The 12236-nt window shown below is 46.2% G+C and overlaps 1 non-coding gene across 1 annotated transcript; it reads right to left on the reverse strand.

The window, feature by feature from the left end:
* Window positions 1-580: 580 nt before the first annotated feature.
* On the reverse strand, window positions 581-688 carry LOC125912059 (U6 spliceosomal RNA). Its single transcript, XR_007454610.1, has one exon. It is a non-coding gene; the product is annotated as a U6 spliceosomal RNA (small nuclear RNA).
* Window positions 689-12236: the final 11548 nt, after the last annotated feature.

Genomic DNA, 12236 nt, shown 5'->3' on the forward strand with positions numbered 1-12236 from the left:
TTAAATACATAATTACTTGTAGAACCAAAACTGTATGACATTTAAGAGAGGATATGGTATATGAAAGCTATACGCTCTATTGATGTAAATACAGAACAGCTAGGGGTGCCTGGGTGGCTCAGTTGTTTAAGTGACCCGACTCCCGATTTTGTCTCAGGTCATGATCCCAGGGTTGTAGGATCAAACGCATCAGGCTCCATGCTGAGCATGGAGCCTACTTGGGATCTCTCTCTCTCTGCCCCTTCCCCACTTGCACTCTCTTTCTCTCTCTCTCTCTCTCTCAGAATAAATAAATGAATATTGTATTTAAAAACACAGGGGGGTGCCGGGGTGGCTCAGTTGGTTAAGCGTCCGACTTCAGCTCAGGTCATGATCTCATAGTTTGTGAACTCAAGCCCCATGTTGGGTCTGTGCTGACAGCTCAGAACCTGGAACCTGCTTTGGATTCTATGTTTCCCTCTCTCTCTGTCCCTTCCACACTCGCACTCCATCTCCCTCTCTCTCTCTCTCTCAAAAATCATTAAAAAAAAATTTTAATACAGAACAGCTATAAAAATTAGGGTGAGAACCTTTTTTTTTTTTTAATATGGAACGCTTCACAAATTTTGTATGTCACCCTTGCACAGGGGCCATGCTAATCTTCTCTGTATCATTCCAATTTTAGCATATGTGCTGCAAGAATGAGCACGAGAACTTTCAAACTCTTCTCAGTTATCATTCTGGTGGTAGCAGCATTAGTATTGATATCCCCTGTTGTGTGTGTAATGTAGCCTAAAACAAGTGAGTAATTATGAGCTATTTTAACTATCATCCCCCGTGTCCTAAAAATCAAGATTCTCAGTGTGGAAGAAAGAAGAGACAGCTGTAATTTTTTCAAAGATTGAATAAAAAAAAATCTATAGTCCTGAAACTTAATTGGAAAAACAGTATGAACTTATGACGTTTTCAATCTATCATTTTATCTATATCGAATAGCTCTGTCCGTTGAAAAGGCCTGGAAACAATGACCAACTCATAGCAGCTAGTATCCCTGGAGTCCACACTGTGGTCATAAAATGCCATTTCCCACTGAAAGTCAGAGCTGCATGGAGAAATGACTGACTGCAGGTCAGAAGAGGAAATACAAACGAAGTCTAGAACATCTTGACATAAACGACAGCACACACGCCATCACAGACAGGCTCATCGAGCCCAGGGTAGCGTCAAAAGAACACCGAAGCCAATTCACAAGGGTTCCCACTGGCCAAAGACAGGACAATTTGAGCTTCGAACATAGTACCAATGGCAACAAACTGAAACTCACCAGGTTTATTTAAATCCGTGAACTCGGGGTGCCTGGGTGGCTCAGTCGGTTAAGCGGCCGACTTCGGCTCAGGTCATGATCTCACGGTCTGTGAGTTCGAGCCCCGCGTCGGGCTCTGGGCTGATGGCTCAGAGCCCGGGGCCCATTTCGGATTCTGTGTCTCCCTCTCTCTCTGACCCTCCCCTGTTCATGCTCTGTCTCTCTCTGTCTCAAAAATAAATAAACGTTAAAAAAATAAATAAAATAAATAAATAAATAAAAATCCGTGAACTCATAATGATAATGAAAAAGTGAACTGGTCACCTCCAGAGGATAAGGAACCAGTTTATTATTTTGCAAACTGATAAACACAAGGAATAAAGGCATTTATCCTGCCTCTTCTACATGAGCTATACCACTGGGTAACCTCATGGTAGATGAAAGGAAGCATCTGTTTATAAAGAATTCCAGCAAATAAATGAAAAAGAAATGACGGAATTAAAATATCATCATTTTGTAGTGGTGGCAGCTGTGGTTCTTCTCATTACCTCATGTAAAACACTGGAACAGTCTCATCAACGTTGCCATCATCTGTTTAACATTCTCAAGGTATTTTCTCAAAGCCTATTTACTTATAAATTGTGTGGAATGACAAAATTAATAAGCAATAAAATGTGAATCATACCACAATGAAAACGATATATGCCACCATTTTGGACCCCCAGGGAATTAAGGATCTAGGGACTGAGCATCCATAGCTATGAACACCACCAAAGGAGAGACAGCCTGACATTACGTGGCCCCTGATGAAGGAACACATCACCACCTAGAGTCTTGCCAGAAGACAGAAGCTGAGTCTGATCGAGCTTCTCAATCCAGCTGACAATGCGTGCGGCACAGGCAAAGGGCAACGGAGCATGCTGAAATGTCCCATGCGTGGGCAGCAAACAAACCCCGCACTGTGGGAAATGCTACAGTCAGATGGCCTGGATTCAACAGACAAAATGAAAGGAAAAAGATGAGAGGGGACTCGAAACATGAAAAGGAGGTAAATAAAGATACATTTTTAAAAGTGGGCAAGACAGAGCCATCATTTCTAAAGATGCACACTTGGACGCTAAGACCATAAACATAAGGAAGTGATTACTACAGAAGCCAGGCAGTGGTTACTCCTGGCGGGGGGTATGACTGTGACTTGGACAGGGAACATGAAGGCGTTTCTGGGGTGGCTGCAACATTCCACCTCTTGGGTTACAAAAGCATTTGGGGTGTTTGCCTTATACTTCATGAAGCTCTTTGTTTTGGGTATTTTTCTGTATCTCTATTCCAAAAAAAAGTTGTAAGTACAAAGATTTAAAAAGGAATATTAAAAAATTGATGCACGTGTCACATAACACCATGGTACAAAATAGTGCGCTTTGAGAAATGTTGAGCTTTTCCATAAGCTCGGGTACTGAGAGGCACTAAAAGCCACCTTGCCACAGGAAAGTCCCTCTCAAAGATCTCTGTGCCCATCTGGACTGGGTGGACTTCATGGTGGGGGTGGGGAAGAGTAGAGCAGGAAAGTGACGTCCGTACCGTACAGTCTGAGCAACTGTCCAGTGAACGCAGTGTAGATGGGGTGGGGCAGGGAGGGAGGGCTCCCACCTAAAGACATCCTAAGCCGTGCCTAGCAGATGCAGCTGAAACCCAAGACCCTGCCTCAACCACAGCATCTCCTAAGCGGCCCACCGGGCTCCTGCAGACCTGTACCAGGCCAGTGGGGACGGCCAGAGATGCCACCACCAGCTTAAAATCTTGAGGCACGTGGAGACCCGCAGAACAGGGACTCGGAGGCATGGACCTCTATTGTGGTAGAAACCTCCTAGGGTATCTGTCCAGCTGTCATCCCCGTTTATGCAAGAACTGCACCCCCATCCCAGTAGACATGCCTGAACTATATGATCCTGTCCTCCCCATCACAGCTGATTTGACCAGAGAGGAACGCCCCGTGCTGGAGGCAGTAGACCCCTGTGGTTTTACTGTCCAGCATTTATTTCCCCTCCCACTCGCAGCAGCCCCTCAATTCTTTTCAGACACCTCCTGTCTCCCATGTGGTCAGGGGATGGGATGATCTTATCTCTAGTTTAAGTTTAAATTAAACCAATAAAATATCCCTATATCCAAGTGTTCAAGGAGCAGTTAGGAGTCCAGGCACAAGCCAATCAGTGAATGTCATTCCCTTGGCCCTGTGATTGGTTGAGGGATAGGCACTGAAACTGGTCCAGTTAGAATGAACCTTACAACTCCTGTAGGAAATGATGAAATCCCCCCAGTCCCTCACTTCTGTGTCACATGCAGTGAGGATGAAAGGTCCAGGACTGCTGCAGCTTCTGTTGATCTTGAGGGAAGGTGCCTGAGAATAAAGCCAGAACTCAAAAGTATGCAGAGCCATGGACATTCCAGAGAAATGGAGCAAGATTTCTGATGGTACTTTGAGCCTCCGGGACCAGTTCAGTCATTCCTCTGGATTTTATTACATGAACCATTATTCCTCCCTTTCCTTTTTTTTTTTTTTTTTTTTTTTTTTTTGAGAAAGAGAGCATGAGAGTGGGGGAGAGGGAGCATGGGGTAGAGAGAGAGAGAGGGAGACAGAATCTCAGACTCCACACTCAGCACAGAGCTCAACTTGGAGCTCGATCCCATGACCCTGGGGTCATAACCTGAGCTGAAATCAGGAGTTGGATGCTTGGGGCGCCTGGGTGGCTCAGTTAAGTATCCCACTTCGGCTCAGGTCATGATCTGGTGGTTCGTGAGTTCGAGCCCTGCGTCAGTCTCTGTGCTGACAGCTCAGAGCCTGGAGCCTACTTCGGATTCTGTGTCTCCCTCTTTCTCTGCCCCTTGTCAGATGCTCAATGCCACCCATGCGCAAACTGGCCTGGTTTGCAACAGATTTTCTGCACTTTGTAATGGTGTGTATGTTAGGAATGTTATGGCTGAAAGTAACAGAAAATGCTACTAACATTTGACTTAAACAAATATAGGTATACTATTGCACAAAACAAGAAGTCCAAAAGATGGTGTCTAGGACTATTCATATAGCTCAGCAATGCCATGCACACACATGAATGCATGTAAAAGTCATGGCATCTGAATAAGGCCTGGATTGTACCAATATCACTTTCCTAGTTTAGATACTGTGCTAACGTTATGGGAGATGCCAGCACTGGGGGCAACTGGGTGAAAGGTACATGGGGTCTCTACTTTTTGCAACTACTTCTACAGCGGTATTTGTAATTATCTCAAAATTAAATGTTTTTCAAAAGAAGACATGTAAGTTCATAGATAATTCTGCATAAGATTTCAGGGCTTCCTATCTCCCGGAGGCTCATCTAGCTCCTGGAGCAGCATTCACAAGTCCCCTGCCCTTCATAATCCCACTTTCCACAATCATCACCAGGCCATCCCTATTATGCTGTTTCAATTTCTCAGTGAGACTAAGAACAAGACAGCTCAAAGAGAGTGCCTGGCATACACGACAGTGTATTCAACCATGCGTGTGTGCATATACACACCCTTACTCTGGCAACAACCTGGGACTCACAGTGCCACAATGACAGGAAAAGTGCCTTCCGCCTAAGGGCTCCTGGATGTCTCCTACCAGACAGAATTCATCTACCACTCTGGGACCTACAGTCTTGGCCTTTAAAAGTCATCATCTTGTTCCAAACCCACCCATACACTTTCAGACAAATCATTCACTTTGGATAGGAAAGTAACCATCTTGTCTAAGTTCCCCCTGAACCCACTGACGCCAACACCCCAGGACCCAGGATCTGACTGTCAAAAATAACACTGTTAAGGTTCGGGTTTCAACACCATGTCTTCAGCACCCTGGTGCACTGCTGCACTCTGCTGGTGACTTCTAGGTAGTACTTAGAAATCCTAAAAAAGCAATGGCCCCAGTGGAGAAATGAAATAAGGGACAAGAACAAGAAAGTCACAAAAGAAGAAATGCAATGGGATAATCAGCATATAAAAAATATTTACCTTCACTGGTAATTAAAGAAATTCAAACTATAACGTCAAAAAGATACTATTCCCTCTTAATCAGATTGGCTATAATGGAAAACAATGGCAAGGTCTTGTGCTGTTCAGGGCTTGTCCCACGAGGCACACACAGAAAGTACTCAACACCAGCAGGGCACCCTCTGAAACCACCAGGGCTCGGGCACCCTGGCACCCTGTGGTGAAGCTCTGGCTCGCATAGCTGGACAGAGGTAAGTCAGCAAGGCCTTTTGGGGGAGTCTGGTTCTATGTACCAATGACCTTAAAAATTCCAACTACTCTCTCAAACATTTCACCTCTAGGAATTTCTCCTAAAGAAGTCATCAGACAATTGAGTGAAGAAATTATAACCAGAGGAGCCAGTCTTCATATTGCCATGTTCTCAGACAAGATGCCCTCATTCTTCTCCCAGAAGTGAACCAGGCAACCATTTCAAATTTAAACACTGCTCACCCAACCCACCCCCCTCCCCCCCACACACACACAGAAAACTAGAACCAAGCCTGTGGTTCCTCTGAAGCCGACCCCCAAGAGGCTGTTGCGTGAAACCTTTCCCCACACTCACAGTAATGGGGCCGGTTTTTACCTCTTTTACTCCTTTACTGTCTGTCTCTGCACGAGAACAAAAGCTCTGTGAAGTCAGATGTATCCTCTGGTTCCTTCACAGCACTCAGAACGTGCCTGACACACTGTAGACAAACAATACTTGTCGAATGAACGAATCTACAGGCATCAGGCACGGTCTGGAAGCAAGAAGGTGAATAAAGGGGACTCGCTGCTCTTTAACAATGGCAAGTGCCACCCACCCTGGAATTGTGTTGAGTTTAGGGAATTCTTTTCTTTAACAGAGATCTAGGAAGGCAGTTCTACAGACCTGCTGAGAGCAGAGACCGCACCATTTTCTAGCTGTATGACCTCGGGTCGTGTCACCTCTCTGACCTTCAGTTTCATCATCTTAATAAAAAGATAATGATGCATGCTTCAAAAAGTTAATGTCAGAATTGAATTATGTGATCCATGCAAAGTGCCAAACCAAGTGCCCCGAACAGAAAAGTTATTCAATAAATGTTATTTGTTAGTAGTCTTCCTTATTGCTGAGACTTTGTATTTTTCCTTGAGAGATGCGGAGAGAACAGCCAAGAAGATCGAGGCCTCGGCACTGTACTCAGGTAGGCAAGGCCAAGTTCTCTGCAGAGGGGTGAAGAGAAAGAGGGGATCATTGAATGTCCAAGGAAGAGGTCCCCAAGGAGAGCATTACCACATGGATGAAGGCAGGCTAGGAGTTCCGTGGGTAGGAGGGAGCTGAGGCCCAAGGGAGCCAAAGCAGCATGGAGGAACTGACCCAGGCGGATATGAGACAACACCCCACCATCCCGAAATGCTAGGTGAAGGGGACAATCGTCAAAGACAAAGGGCTAGTATCTGTTACATGCCTATAAAACTACATGAATAGGGAGATTTTTCACATAAATACTGTATGACCAATTGTCCAATGGCTATACAAATTGATGCATTTACATCATGGACAAAACTAGGGCCTAGCACTATTCCTGCTGATATCTCTTCCAATTAGCTAATGCTGAGTAACAAGCCACTCCCAAGCCAGAAGCCTAAACAATAGCAGCATTTACAGACAGTACTCGATACGTGATAATTCAACTTACGATTCTTTTGATTTTACAATGGTGCAAAAACAATACACTCTCGGTGGAAGCCATATTCCAAATTTTTGATTTGGATCTTTACCCACGGCTAGTGATGTGCACTATGATCCTCTCATAATGCTGAGCGGCGGCAGAGAGCTGCAGGTCCCAGTCAGCCACCCAATCAGAAGAGCTAAGGGGCGCCTGGGTGGCTCAGTTGGTTGGGTGACCAACTTCAGCTCAGGTCATGATCTCATGGTCTGTGGGTTCGAGCCCCCTATCAGACTCTGTGCTGACAGCTCCTCCCCACCCCTTGTGTTCAGTCTATCAAAAATAAACAAACGTTAAAAAAAAATTAAAAAAAAGAAGAGCCAACAACTGATATATACAACCATTATGTTTGTCATTTTCACTACAGTATTTAATGAATTACATGACATAGTCAACATTTTATTATAAAATAGGCTTTGTGTCAGATGACTTTGCCCAACTACAGTTAATGTGAGTGTTCTGAGCACATTCAAGGTACACTAGGCTAAGCTATGATGTTTGGTAGGTTTTTTTTTTTTTTAATCTTTGTTTTTGAGAGAGACACAGAGTGTGAGCAGGGGAGGAACACAGAGAGAGGGAGACACAGAATCCGAAGCAGGCTCCAAGCTCCGAGCTGTCAGCACACAGCCCAATATGGGGCTCGAACTCACCGACTGTGAGATCATGACCTGAGCCGAAGTCGGACGTTTAACCGACTGAGCCACCCAGGCGCCCCGGTAGGTCAGGTGTTTTAAATGCATTTTCAATTTCTATTTTCAACTTACAATGGGTTTATCAGGACATAACCTCAATGTAAGTCAAGACAGATCTGTACCGTATTTTCCTCACCAGTCTGCAATCTGAGGGCTCAGCAGGGAGAGCTGGTCTCCGCACCAGTTGACACCGGCCTCCAAAGTTAGGCACTGGAATTACCTGAAGACTTGCCCGTTCTTAGGTAGCACCTGTACCAGGCAGATGCCTTGGCGTCTCTCTCTCTCCCTTCTGCCCTCCCTCCTCCTGCCCCTGCCCCTAGGGGTGATCTCCCAGCAGGGCAGCATCAGCAAAGCCAAGGATTCCAAGGCACGCATCCCAAGAAAGAGGCAGGGGGAAGCTGTATTGCCTTTTCTCATCCAGCCTCAAAAGACACTCGGCCGTCACTTCTGCCACAGTCTATTCAACAGCAATGTGTCACTGAGATGGACCCATTTTCAAGAGGAGGAAAATCAGGCTCCGTAGACATACTTTAAAACCACCACAACATGGAAAGATGTTTACAATACATTAAGAGAAAAAAAATTACAGAAGAATAGGAACAGCCTGGGAGAGCAAGAGCCCCTTTGCCGTCTATGTACACCCAGTCCTGGGGCCTGAAGCTGACCTCCCCCAGCCTCCCAGAGGTACAGCCATGCCTTAATTTCAGGTGCCGTCTGAGTGTCAGGTCTGGATACATAAATCCCAGCTCTGCCACATGGGAACTCAGAGCTCTTTCCTCAGTAGTAAAACCAGAGTAAAACCAGTAAAACCAGAGTAGTAAAACCAGTAGTGCTCACCTTACAGTTCCTGTGAGGATCCAGCGAGCTACCCGTGAGGAGCGCTCACCTCAGCACCCAGAACACGGGCGCCAGCTGCCCCACCTGGACAAGCCTAGACTGACGCAGGCCTGTGCGCCGGGAGCCAAGATCCTGCTGAACGTTTTGGGGCAGCGACAGGATGCCATTCTACGTTCCACTAGCTCCCCGTGACAGCGCAGCGCGCCTCTGCCTTCCGGGGCTCCAGGTAACCACAGCAGCCGCCTCCACCCACACCTGCCCGAGATCGTGCCTCTGCCAGTTCCTGTGGCACAAGCACTGTGGGCTGGGGAAGGCCTCTCCCTAACTGAGCACCACGGAGGCATGAGAAGGGAGCACAGCCCCTGCTCTGAAGAAGCTCATGGTCTAGTTGGCGGGGGGGGGGCAAATCAATCACAAAGGACTATAATGCAAGAAATAGGTGGGAACACCAAAAAAAGGAGTAGGGTACCAAATGGTGCAACTGGGGATTACCCCTGGCAATGGGAGCTTTTGTGGACGAGCGTTTGCCAGGTGGAGAGGGGCAGGGGAGGGAGGAAACCCAGACAGAGCAAAGAGCACAAAGGTAAAGAGGTCCAACGGTGCAGACGGGCATGGCGCTTTCTGAGCCACAGAAGTTCAGGAAGACTGGAACATACTGGGTGAGGAGGGGAGGGACACGTGACAGGGTCTGGGTCCACAGCGTGAGGGGGCTTCTCAAGACCAGACAGAAACTTGGATTTTATGGAGGGGATGCCATGTAGTCTGCAACAGGGACTACTTACTTGAAAGATGACGAGGGAGGTGGCGAGAGGCTGCACTGATGGCAGGAGAAACTGCTGCCACAAACAGGGAAGGATGGAGAGGCTGAAATTTATGTTCTCCCCAAATCTGTGTTGAAGCCCTAACCCTAATGTGACTGTACTCGGGGATAGGCTTTAAAGAGGTAATTAAGGTGAAACGAAGTCATAAAAGTGGGGCCCTAATCCAATATGACTCGTGTCCTTATAAGAAGAGACAGAGACAACAGGGATATACGTGCACAGAGAAAAGTCCACATGAGGCCACACGAGGCCACAGTGAGAAGGGGCCCATCTGCAAGCTGAGGAGAGAGGCCTCAGGAGACGCCAAGTTTGCCAACACCTTGATCTTGGACTTCCAGCCTCCGGAACTGTGAGGGAATACATTTCTGTTCTTTTAGCCCCCAGTCTGTGGTATTCTGTTATGTCAGCCCTACAAAATAGTACACTTGGCAAATGGTAGGCACCATTTATGGCCTACCTGAGTACAGCTGGAAAACAGCACGTACAGATGCCCACTTGGCCGCTGACCACACAGGCTGGCAGAACGAGTGGAAGTAGATTGGGGTGTTAGGCAATAGACACGGAACCATGGGAACGAGTCACAGAACTTATGGAGAACGTACAGAAGTAAAATAAGAAGGTCACCATGGAACCCTAGCAAACGCCTACAACTAAAACCAAAGGAAGAGATGCCCCTGAAAGACATTTAGAACAGACAGGAAAACACAAGACAAATCTAGAGACAGGCCATGAACACTAAGAGAACACTTAAATAAGTGAGCTCAACAGTGTGAACTGTAACATGAAGATGAAGGCAGATAAAGACTGAAGTGATCAGGGAGCTGGAGATCAATGGTCTCCTTGACAAGAAATTCATCAGCAGGTGGTTCGCAGTAGGCATCACGTGGCAAACAAATGCAGGTGTGAGGAAGGAAGTAGAGACAGGGTAGGCAACTCTCCGGCCTGACTGTCAAATAGAAAAAAGGTGGTGGCTGGGGACATCAGGTTCAGGGAGAGTCTCTGAAAGTATACAATTCCTCATCACACACAGCCATTAAGATGAAAGGCGACAGAGGCAGAAAACTCCAGGGACAAGAGAGGCGGATCGATACAGCACAGGCGGATGAATTACACTCACATGGAAGGAGGGTCATCCTTTCCACTGTGGTAAGAACAAAGGATGTAAGGCTGGAAGGTGGGGAGACCCTAGTGTTTTCTTTCCACTACAAAGCCGGAAAATACAGTCACCCGCTGAGAGTGACGGGTGATGGAATAAGCTGCTTCAAGAGGATGGTGAAACTCGAACAGCTGTAGGCCATGAGCGTGTGCTGCCTAAGGACAGATGTTGGGATGGCCCAACAGCTCTGAGGACTCAGTTACATTTAGAAACAATCGTGCAGTGGCACCACCTTGCAGTCGTGGGACTTCTCCAGCAGCAATAGGAGGTGCTACATGAGTTCTCAATCTCTTCAGATTTTCCTGTGTTTCTCTGCCCATGCTAAGATTTCTTCAGGGGCATCCCTCTCTTTAGTTTTTTTTTTGTTTTTTTTTTTTAACATTTTTAAAAGTTCTTAACTTATTATTTATTTTTGAGAAAGACAGTGTATGTGAGCAGGGGCAGGGCAGAGAGAGAGGGAGAATCTCAAGCAGGCTCCGTGCTGTCAGTGCAGAGACCAATGTGGGTAGGGCTCGAATTCATGGAAACTGTGAGATCATGACCTGAGCCAAAATCAAGAGCTGGACGCTTAAATGACTGAGCCACCTGGGAGCCCCTCTCTCTTCCTTTAGAGTCTAGCTGGGGGTGTTGCTAGGGTTCTGTGGTGACCTTCTTATTTACTTACATACCCTCTCCATAAGTCCTATGATTCACTCGATAGTCTGGGAAGGTAACTAGATGAATGCATAGTGGGGTCTGGCTAGGGAAAAGCAGTATAAAGACAGGCATAAATGACCCTGTCTTTTATGAAGAAGAGTTAGGCTGCACCCTATCTTTCCTTTCCCCATCACTTACCTCCTTGTGGGTTTCAACCTTAACTAAGAACAGTTCTTATCCCTAAAAGACCCAACATTCCCTTTTGATAATAAACAGTTACCACCCACCTTTACCGTCCTGAGGTCAAGTCATACACAATCTGCCTAACAAACATAAAGTTTAAAAGATCCTTTTTAAGGTCCTCAGGATAACGTAAAGGAGACACGAAGTGAAATTTCTAATAAAAAAATAGATTTCAATCTGTAAATCTCAAGCATAACTACAAGAAAAGACTTAATGAAGCAGTCAGATGCTCATAGCTGTATACAGAATCCCCAGGAAGATACCGGTATAATCACAGAATGACCAAAGTATGCTATACTCAAAATTCAAAATACATGAGTATGCGACAGTCCTTCAGGTCCAGTAAAAATCAATCAATTTTCAAAAAAATGTTTGAAATCTCAGGCTGTTAGAATACGACTCTGATTCTAACAACCAGAAGGTGGTTTGGTTTCCAGCAACCAGCACATCAGACAGAGAAGACAGCAAATACATCGTACATCACAAGCTGTTGATCACCTTAGTTCTTTGGTCATCACCCCATTTTCTAAGGCTGAGAAGCACAGGGTGAAAAAGAAATCTACCATCAGTGGTGGTCATCTCAGACTTACAACATATGAACAGCCTGTACTGGGGGCTTTGACCACCTCCCTACTGCTTCCCAAGTAGGAACCAGAATGTGTCTCGTTTGGACAGTAAAGACCAGAGGACTTCAGGAAGCAAACAGCTGAGGCTTAAAGAAGGTGGTTAGAGGCACTGCTGCCAAGCTGATCCCGCTTAATGCTGCAGCGTCTCCCGCCTAAGATGTTGCCCTGTTGATGACGACACTCCTTCTAACACCATACGTTA

The sequence above is a fragment of the Panthera uncia genome, assembly GCF_023721935.1.
Source record: "Panthera uncia isolate 11264 chromosome C1 unlocalized genomic scaffold, Puncia_PCG_1.0 HiC_scaffold_3, whole genome shotgun sequence".
NCBI classification, from domain to species: domain Eukaryota; kingdom Metazoa; phylum Chordata; class Mammalia; order Carnivora; family Felidae; genus Panthera; species Panthera uncia.